General features: G+C 42.9%; 1 protein-coding gene across 1 annotated transcript in view; it reads right to left on the bottom strand.

The window, feature by feature from the left end:
- LOC111979169 (sodium- and chloride-dependent glycine transporter 1) overlaps positions 1 to 9,730 on the bottom strand; it is a 97,511-nt gene extending 87,781 nt beyond the window's left edge. The window contains exon 1 of the mRNA XM_024009515.2: positions 9,635 to 9,730. The gene's annotated coding sequence lies outside the window, so the exon portion shown is untranslated. The remainder of the gene's footprint in view (positions 1 to 9,634) is intronic.
- Between the last annotated feature and the right edge of the window lie 740 nt (positions 9,731 to 10,470).

Raw genomic sequence — 10,470 nt, 5'->3', positions numbered from 1 at the left:
GCCACTCCTTAGTTGCCCTGGCGTGTGTTTCGGGTCGTTGTCATGCTGGAAGACCCAGCCACGACCCATCATCAATGCTCTTACTGAGGGAAGGAGTTGTTGGCTAAGATCTCGCAATACATGGCCCCGTCCATCCTCCCCTCAATATGGTGCAGTCGTCCTGTCCCCTTTGCAGAAAAGCATCCCAAAGAATGACGTTTCCACCTCCATGCTTCACGGTTGGGATGGTGTTCTTGGGGTTGTACTCATCCTTCTTCTTCCTCCAAACACGGCGAGTGGAGTTTAGACCAAAAAGCTCTATTTTGAATCATCAGACCACATGACCTTCTCCCATTCCTCCTCTGGATCATCCAGATGGTCATTGGCAAACTTCAGACGGGCCTGGACATGCGCCTGCTTGAGCAGGGGACCTTGTGTGCGCTGCAGGATTTTAATCCATGACGGCGTAGTGTGTTACTAATGGTTTTCTTTGAGGCTGTGGTCCCAGCTCTCTTCAGGTCATTGACCAGGTCCTGCCGTGTAGTTCTGGGCTGATCCCTCACCTTCCTCATGATCATTGATGCCCCACGAGGTGAGATCTTGCATGGAGCCCCAGACCGAGGGTGATTGACCATCATCTTGAACTTCTTCTATTCTTTCTATTTTCGAATAATTGCGCCAACAGTTGTTGCCTTCTCACCAAGCTGCTTGCCTATTGTCCTGTAGCCCATCCCAGCCTTGTGCAGGTCTACAATTTTATCCCTGATGTCCTTACACAGCTCTCTGGTCTTGGCCATTGTGGAGAGGTTGAGTCTGTTTGATTGAGTGTGTGGACAGGTGTCTTTTATACAGGTAACGAGTTCAAACAGGTGCAGTTAATACAGGTAATGAGTGGAGAACAGGAGGGCTTCTTAAAGAAAAAACTAACAGGTCTGTGAGAGCCGGAATTCTTACTGGTTGGTAGGTGATCAATACTTATGTCATGCAATAAAAGCAAATGAATTACTTAAAAATCATACAATGTGATTTTCGGGATTTTTGTTTTAGATTCCGTCTCTCACAGTTGAAGTGTACCTATGATAAAAATTACAGACCTCTACATGCTTTGAAGTAGGAAAACCTGCAAAATCGGCAGTGTATCAAAATACTTGTTCTCCCCACTGCATAACAATCGATAATCTGCATTTTTGGAAGCCGATTATGGCCGATTATATTGCATTCCACGAGGAAACTGCATGGCAGGCTGACCACCTGTTATGCGAGTGCAGCAAGGAGCCAAGGTAAGTTGCTAGCTAGCATTAAACTTATCTTATAAAAACAATCAATCTTAACATAATCACTAGTTAACTACACATGGTTGATGATATTACTAGGTTAACTAGCTTGTCCTGCGTTGCATATAATCAATGCGGTGCCTGTTAATTTATCATCGAATCACAGCCTACTTCCCCAAACGGGTGATGGTTTAACAAAAGCACATTCGCGAAAAAAGCACAATCGTTGCACGAAAGTACCTAACCATAAACATCAATACCTTTCTTAAAATCAATACAGAAGTCTATTTTTTTAAACGTGCATATTTAGTTAAAAGAAATTCATGTTAGCAGGCAATTTTAACTAGGGAAATTGTGCCACTTCTCTTGCGTTCATTGCACGCAGAGTCAGGGTATATGAAACAGTTTGGGCCGCCTGGCTCGTTGCGAACTAATTTGCCAGAATTGTACATAATTATGACATAACATTGAAGGTTGTGMAATGTAACAGCAATATTTAGACTTAGGGTTGCCACCCGTTCGATAAAATACGGTAAGGTTCCGTATTTCACTGAAAGAATAAACGTTTTGTTTTCGAAATGATAGCTTCCGGATTTTACCATATTAATGACCAAAGGCTCGTATTTCTGTGTTTAATAAATTATAATTAAGTCTATGATTTGATATTTGATTGTGTGGTGGTAGGCAGCAGCAGGCTCGTAAGCATTCATTCAAACTTTACTGCGTTTGCCAGCAGCTCTTAGCAATGCTTGATTCTCAGCGCTGTTTATGACTTCAAGCCTATCAACTCCTGAGATTAGGCTGTCCATACTAAAGTGCCTATTWGAATATCCAATGGTCAAAGGTAAATGAAATACAAATGGTATAGAGACAAAGAGTCGACGAGTCACAATTCCTACAACAACTACAACCTAAAACTTCTTAAATTGGAATATTGAAGAACAGGGAATATTGAACCACCAGCTTTCATATGTTCTGAGCATGGAATTTAAGACGTTAGCTTTTTTACATTGCACATATTGCACTTTTACTTTCTTCTCCAAAACTGTGTTTTTGCATTATTTAAACCAAATTGAGCACGTTTCAATATATACTTCAGACTAAATAGATTTTATATATGTATTATATTTGTCACAGATGTTGAAGTATGAGGACCAAGGTGCAGCATGGTAGGCGTACATTTTCTTTATTAACTCAAAATGACGCCAAACAAAACAATAAACACTACAAAACCAAACCGTGAAGCTCAAAGGCTATGTGCCCTAAACAAAGTCAACTTACCACCAAGACAGGTGAAAAAAAGGGCTACCTAAGTATGGTTCTCAATCAAAAACAACGATAGACAGCTGCCTCTGATTGAGAACCACACCCGGCCAAACACAAAGAAATAGAAACACAAAACATAGAATGCCCACCCCAACTCACGTCCTGACCAAACCAAAATAGAGACATAAAAAAGAGCCTAAGCCAAGGGCGTACAGTACCCCCCCAAAGTGCGGACTCCGGCCGCAAAACCTAAACCTATAGGGAGGTCGGGGGCATCTATCCGCAGCGGCGCTCAGGTGCGGACGCAGACCCGCCCACCGCTGGCTCACCCCACTTTGTGCACCTCTGGTGCGGGGACCCTCTAGCGGCCCGGACTGCACCTCGTGCGGGCTCCGGACTGGGCACCCTTGCTGGGGCTCCAGACTGGAGCCGTCGCGAGTCCGGACTGAGGCCGTCCTGAGCTCCGACTGGAGGCGTCGCTGGAGGCTCCGACTGGAGAACGTCGCTGAGCTCCGGACTGAGAACGTCCTGGAGCTCCGACTGGAATCTCGCTGGAGCTCCGACTGGAGCCGTCGCTGGGGGCTCGGACTGAGCCGTCGCTGAAGGCTCCGACTGGAGAACGCCTGGAGGCTCCGGACTGGAGAACGTCGCTGGAGCTCCGTCTGGGAACGTCCAGACTCCGACTGAGAGTCGCTGGAGGCTCTGTCTGAACGCCGCTGGAGCTCCGGTCTGGGAACGTTCGGAGCTCCGGACTGGAGCCTTCGTTGGAGGTTCGTGCCATGACTCCTCACTGGAGCTTCTTGCCATGGAATCATCACGGAGGCTTCTTGCCATGGATCATCACTGGAGCTCTATCCATGGATCATCACTGGAGCTTATCGTCACTGGATCATCACTGGAGGCTTCGTGCCATGGATCATCACTGGAGGCTTCGTGCCATGGATCATCACTGGAGGCTTCTTGCCATGGATCATCACTGGAGTGGTGAGACACACAGGAGGCCTGGCTGTGGGAGCAGGCATAGGACTCATCAGGCTGGAGAGACATACAGGAGGATTAGTTCTTAGCGCAGGCACAGGACTCACCAGGCTGGGTAGACATGCAGGAGGCCTTGTCCTTGGCCGAGGCACCGGATACACTGGGCCGTGGAGGCGCACTGGAGGTCTCGAGCTAAGAGCCTGCACAACCCGTCCTGGCTGGATGGTGACTTTGGCCCTGCACGTGCGGGGAGCAGGCACGGGACGCACTGGGCTGTGCAGACGCACTGGAGACACAGTGCGCAGAGCCGGCGCAGGATATCCTGGGCCGTAGAGACGTACTGGAGGTCTGGAGAGCAGGGCTGGCACAATCCTTCCTGGCAGGATGCTCACCCTAGCCCGGCAGATGCGGGGAGCTGGGATATAGCGCACCGGGTAAACGAACGCGTACTGGAGACACCGTGCGCTTCACCGCATAACACGGTGCCTGACCAGTACGACGCACGCCACGGTAAGCACGGGGAGTTGGCTCAGGTCTCCAACCTGACTCTGCCACACTCCCCGTGTGCCCCCCCCAGCCGTGTTCCCTCATAACGATGCCTCTCTGCTTTAGCTGCTGCCTTCGCCTTCCTCTCTGCTTCTACCTGCTCTCAGGGCAGGCGATCCTTTCCCGCCAGGATCTCCTCCCATGTCCAGGATCCTTTGCCATTTAGGATGTCCTCCCATGTCCAGTCCTCCTTCTTACCACGCTGCTTGGTCCTTTGTTGCTGGGAAGTTCTGTGGATGTTGAAGAATGAGGACCAAGGTGCAGCGTGGTGAGCGTACATTTTCTTTATTAACTCAAAATGACACCAAACAAAACAATAAACACTACAAAAACAAACCGTGAAGCTAAAGGCTATGTGCCCTAAACAAAGTCAACTTACCACCAAGACAGGTGGAAAAAAGGGCTACCTAAGTATGGTTCTCAATCAAAGACAACGATAGACAGCTGCCTCTGATTAAGAACCACACCCGGCCAAACACAAAGAAATAGAAACATATAGAAACACAAAACATAGAATGCCCACCCCAACTCACGCCCTGACCAAACCAAAATAGAGACATAAAAAGGTTCTCTAAGGTCAGGGCGTACCAATATTAAGTTAAAATAAAAGGGTTCATTGTTCATTCAGTATTGTTGTAATTGTCATTATTACAAATATATGATATATATACAGTTGAAGTCAGAAGATTATATACACCTCAGCCAAATACCTTTAAACTCAKTTTTTCACAATTCCTGACATTTAATCCTCGTAAAGATCCCTGTTTTAGGTCAATTAGGATCACCACTTTATTTTAAGAATGTGAAATGTCAGAATAATAGTAGAGAGAATTATTTATTTCAGATTTTTTTTTCATCACATTCCCAGTGGGTCAGAAGTTTACATACACTCAATTAGTATTTGGTAGCACTGCCTTTAAATTGTTTAACTTGGGTCAAACGTTTTGGGTAACATTCCACAACCTTCCCACAATAAGTTGGCTGAATTTTGGTCSATTCCTCCTGACAGAGCTGGTGTAACTGAGTCAGGTTTGTAGGCCTCCTTGCTCGCACACACTTTTCAGTTCTGCCCACAAACTTTCTATAGGACTGAGATCAGGGCTTTGTGATGGCCACTCCAATAACTTGACTTTGTTGTCCTTAAGCCATTTTGCCACAACTTTGGAAGTATGCTTGGGGTCATTGTCCATTTGGAAGACCCATTTGCGACCAAGCTTTAACTTCCTGACTGATGTCTTGAGATGTTGCTTCAATATATACACATACATATCCATCCTCATGATGCCATCTATTTTGTGAAGTGCACCAGTCCCTCCTGCAGCAAAGCATCCCCACAACATGATGCTGCCACCCCCGTGCTTCACGGTTGGKATGGTGTTCTTCGGCTTGCAAGCCTCCCCCTTTTTCCTCCAAACATAACGATGGTCATTATGGCCAAACAGTTCAATTTTTGTTTCATCAGACCAGAGGATTTTTTTTTTTTTTAATGTCAACCTAAGTGTATGTAAACTTTCAACTTCAACTGTATATATATATACAGAGTTGAAATCGGAAGTTTACATACACTTAGGTTGGAGTGATTAAAGCTCGTTTTTCAACCACTCCACAAATTTMTTGTTAACAAACTATAGTTTTGGAAAGTCGGTTAGGACATCTCCTTTGTGCATGACACAAGAATTTTTTCCAACAGTTGTTTGCAGGCAGATTATTTCACTTATTATTCACTGTATCACAATTCCAGTTGGTCAGACGTTTACATACACTAAGTTGCCTATGCCTTTAAACAGCTTGGAAAATTCCAGAAAATTATGTCATGGCTTTAGAAGCTTCTGATAGACTAATTGACATCATTTCAGTCAATTGGAGGTGTACCTGTAGATGTATTTCAAGGCCTACCTTCAAACTCAGTGCCTCTTTGCTTGACACTGTTAGGTTCAGGTTTTCAGAGTAAATAACTCACGGACACTAGAGAAGCTTTAACCAAGTTTAATTATTCCCAAATGTTCTGTACAGCTGTAATCAGACAGCCAAACATTTCTCTCCATCACAGTTTATATACATCCTACTTAAGACACTCCTCCTCCAATCCTTACAGTTTATGGCTCCACAATAAGCTAATAAAGAGGGTAACAGGATGATAAACCTTTATTACTGCCTTAAGAGAATCTGTCTTCACCTTCTGACCTCAACACGTTCCTTCATCTAATCCACAGATGTCCATTGTTTTTCTTCATAGAACCATTAACTTCTGACATAACCCAGTCTCTTTCATTTCCTATCATTCATTTACTATCTCAATTATCAAAGTTTGGCCAATTCCAACAACATCATGGATAAATCAAAATAAATCAGCCAAGACCTCAGAAAGAAATATTGTAGACCTCCACAAGTCTGGTTCATCCTTGGGAGCAATTTCCAAATGCCTGAAGGTACCACGTTCATCTACACAAACAATAGTACACAAGTATAAACACCATGAGACCAAGCAGCCGTCATACCGCTCAGGAAGGAGACGCGTTCTGTCTCCTAGAGATGAACGTACTTTGGTGATAAAAGTGCAAATCAATCCCAGAACAACAGCAAAGGACCTTGTGAAGATGCTGGAGGAAACAGGTACAAAAGTATCTGTATCCAAAGTAAAACAAGTCCTATATCTACATAACCTGAAAGGCTGAATTGTGATACAGTGAATGATAAGTGAAATAATCTGTCTGTAAACAATTGTTGGACAAATTACTTGTGTCATGCACAAAGTAGATGTCCTAACCGACTTGCCAAAACTATAGTTTGTTAACAAGAAATTTGTGGAGTGGTTGAAAAACGAGTTTTAATGTCTCCAACCTAAGTGTATGTAAACTTCTGACTTCAACTGTATGTATTACAAGCTTACTAGGCCTACCACACATGCCTTTGATTTAGGCCTATATTAAGAACACTTTCCTAATATTGAGTTGCACCCCTCCTTTTGCCCTCAGAATATCCWCAATTTGTTGGGGCATGGACTCTACAAGGTTTCGAAAGCTGGCCCATGTTGACTCCAATGCTTCCCACAGTTGTCAAGTTGGCTTGATGTCCTTTGGGTGGTGGACCCTTCTTGATACACACGGGAAACTGTTGAGTGTGAAAAACCCAGCAGTGTTGTAGTTCTTGACACAAACCAGTGCGCCTGGCACCTACTACCATAACCCGTTCAAAGGCTCTTAAATATTTTGTCTTGCCCATTAACCCTCAATGGCACACATCCATGTCTCAATTGTCATCCATGTCACAAAGCTGAAAAATCCTTCTTCATGCCGATTCTGTGGCAAAACATTTAGTCTGTTGCAAAACATTTTGTAACAAACTGTTTACTCCAAACGGAAAACGCAAGCAAGAGTTTCTATTAGACAAATTCATGTAGGTCCCGTTTCGTTCCATTTGCGTCAGTTTGGTTCTCGAACAGTTTACGTAATGAATACACCCTATGGGTGTAGRCTAATCATTAGTCCAAACAGTTAAAACAAAAATGTYGATTGGACCAAAACATTAGGAACACCTGACAATTGTGACTTGGATTGTGTATGTGTGCCATTCAGAGGGTGAATGGGCAAGACAAAATATTTAAGTGCCTTTGAGCGGGGTATGCTAGTAGGTTCCAGGCGTACTGGTTTGAGTGAGTCAAGAACTGTAACACTGCTGGGGTTTTCACACTCAACAGCGTGTATCAAGAATGGTCCACCACCCAAAGGACATTGAGCCAACTTGACACAACTGTGTGAAGCATTGGAGTCAACATGTGCCAGCATCCCCRTGGAACTCTTTCCATACCCCAGCGAATGGAGGCTGTTCTGAGGGCAAAAGGGGGTGCAACTCAATATTAGGAAGGTGTTCCTAATGTTTTGTACACTCAGTGTAAGTGATGAATGTAAAAAAAAATCCCCAAACCATAGTAGCAGTTATACTAGGCTACTACAAATGTTTTATGTAGAGTATTTTTGACGTTTGGAAAATAATCCTCTTAAACAAGGTGGCGTTTAGGGTGGATATTTAAATGAAAGAAACCTAGATGACTTCATAAGCCATAGTAGTAGTTTACATACCTGTACCTGACAAAGTACCCTATTTTTAGAATATGAAAAAAGAAAAAACTCATACTATACATAAAACTGACATGAATGCATAATATTATTTTAAACTGGTTTCGGTCCAACCTGTTGAAATACTGAGACAAGTGATATTACACCATTACAACCATCACATTTGCAATGGCAACATTGACCTCTGGGGGTAGCACCACTTCACAGCAGCAGCACAGAAGAAATAGGCCTTTTGAAAAAATCACACTGCCACTAATAACAATAACAGTCACTCAGGAACTAATAAACCAAATAATTGTTAAGCCATTTTAAAATTCTCACAAGACTTTTAAAGACATAGTCTATTTCCCAGCTTTTACACAAGAATCAGAGTGAGTATGGTTATAGACAACAACTGACAACAACCAAAGGTTACTGTTACTAACAAACACATTAAATAGGGGAAATCCACAAATGTTCATAGGGATTACAGGTGTTAAGTTAAAGCTACAGTCCAATATTTACAGCAGTCGCATGGAATGATACACATTGATTATAATGGGTGAAATTAGTTAAATATAACTTACACATGTCTCATGCTTAGTATAACTGTATCATATTATCATAATGGAAGATCTCAGGCTCTATTAGTCCATTGTTTATGTTTTCCTATAATTTGAGTGTAAACAAACAGGCCCCGAAATATGTCTAATAACACCAGCTTGATCTATGAATTATAGGATGATGAGCTACGCTATTTCCCCAGGCTGACCAAACCCAATCCCGCAGTTTACCAAACAGTGTCAGGATGTTGAAACRGCAAAATGTGCCTTTAATATTTGTTGACTTCTTAAGCTAAGTTAACTTGTTGAGAAATGTCCAACGTTGCTTTATGAAACCACAGAGACTTCTTCTATACTGATGAAGCCCTGACATCATTGAATGGATATGTTGATGATTCTCACAGCATCTAATGTCTGTTAAAATACGCTGTGAGAATCGTCAACATATCCATTCCATGATGTCATAACAACAACTAGGGAAGTAGCCTACGGTTAACGTTATCTGACACTGCCACGTGTTGAGTAGCAATGTTGAAATTGGTTTTAAATATATGTAACCAAGGCACAACTGTAGCATGAGTTTATTCAAAAAGAAGTAACGGTGATATTACAAATAGCAAGTACAGCCAGTTGCAGATAACCTGTTATAACTGGAGTGAATAAGCTAACACTGTATGGGCTAGCGTTGAAATTGCTATTTATCTCGTCCTTCTTACCAAATGTGTATCATTCTCAGAGTAAACAACTAGCTAACTAGCAAGCTAATTTTAATTAACTTTAGTAAAGTCAAGGCAAAAATCATATATTTCAGCATCCACACATGGCTAGCCTAAGTTACGTGCCCATGTCTTTACTGTGGGTTAACATTAAAGTTGATTGATGCTCCTATTCAAACTACTGAACGTACCAAGAAAGCTAGCTATAATAATGTATGATCATCTTATTGCAATGTTTTGTGTCATTGATTGCTTACCATAGCGTGGTGTCGTATAGATCTGGTGGCAGGTTGTGTCAATTCGGAATTTTCAGAGTTGCATCACCTTGTCTGGAGTCTTCCTCTTCGCGGAGTTTCTGTCCCTCCTCCTTTTTCTCCCCAATCATTTTCTACGCCCACAAGGGGTCTTGAATTATGAGCTGCTGCACGTGCATTGATCCAGCCACCTACATATAATACTAATAGGATAATTAAAATGATTCATTTAATATGATCTATATGGCCGCCACAACCTGTTTAATCAAAGTCCCATGCAAGACCCCATTTCTAGTAAGCTACTTTGTTCTTCACCGACCTGTTAGAATGGACATGTCTTGTCCTGTGGTGTAAATGATCACAACAAAGTAGCCTAGGCTAAGATTGTCCGGTTGAACTGAAACGGTGGAATAAATCAATGATTTTAGCCCCCCCCCCGCCCCCAACAAATGATGATGATGATGATGATGATGATGATGATAAGCGATAGCCTACTAACATTCACGAGGATCACACTTTAGGTCATGTAGGTTTTCTGACATGCTTTTGTAACCTGCGTGCGTGCACATGCTGAGAACGAAATAGGTCCTTTGTGTGTTAAATCAGGCTGCAAGAAACAGAAAACCTTATGCAATAGCCTACTATGCATTGTAATTTAGCCATCCTATATCATGGAATGAGCAACGCTAATGACAATCTCAGGATAATATCAAATCTAATAACGTTAGCTGTCTACAATGTATGTATGTATGTATCATTCACAGGATGTCTTTGCCAATGTCAGTGGAGAGACAGGTGTGGTGTTCAAATGATGATGATGGCATCCACATGTCATTGAA

This window comes from Salvelinus sp. IW2-2015, linkage group LG19, assembly GCF_002910315.2.
Source record: "Salvelinus sp. IW2-2015 linkage group LG19, ASM291031v2, whole genome shotgun sequence".
Classification (NCBI taxonomy): Eukaryota; Metazoa; Chordata; class Actinopteri; order Salmoniformes; family Salmonidae; genus Salvelinus; species Salvelinus sp. IW2-2015.
The sequence above is the reverse complement of the archived record's forward strand: the minus strand, read 5'-3'. Positions and strand labels throughout refer to the sequence as shown.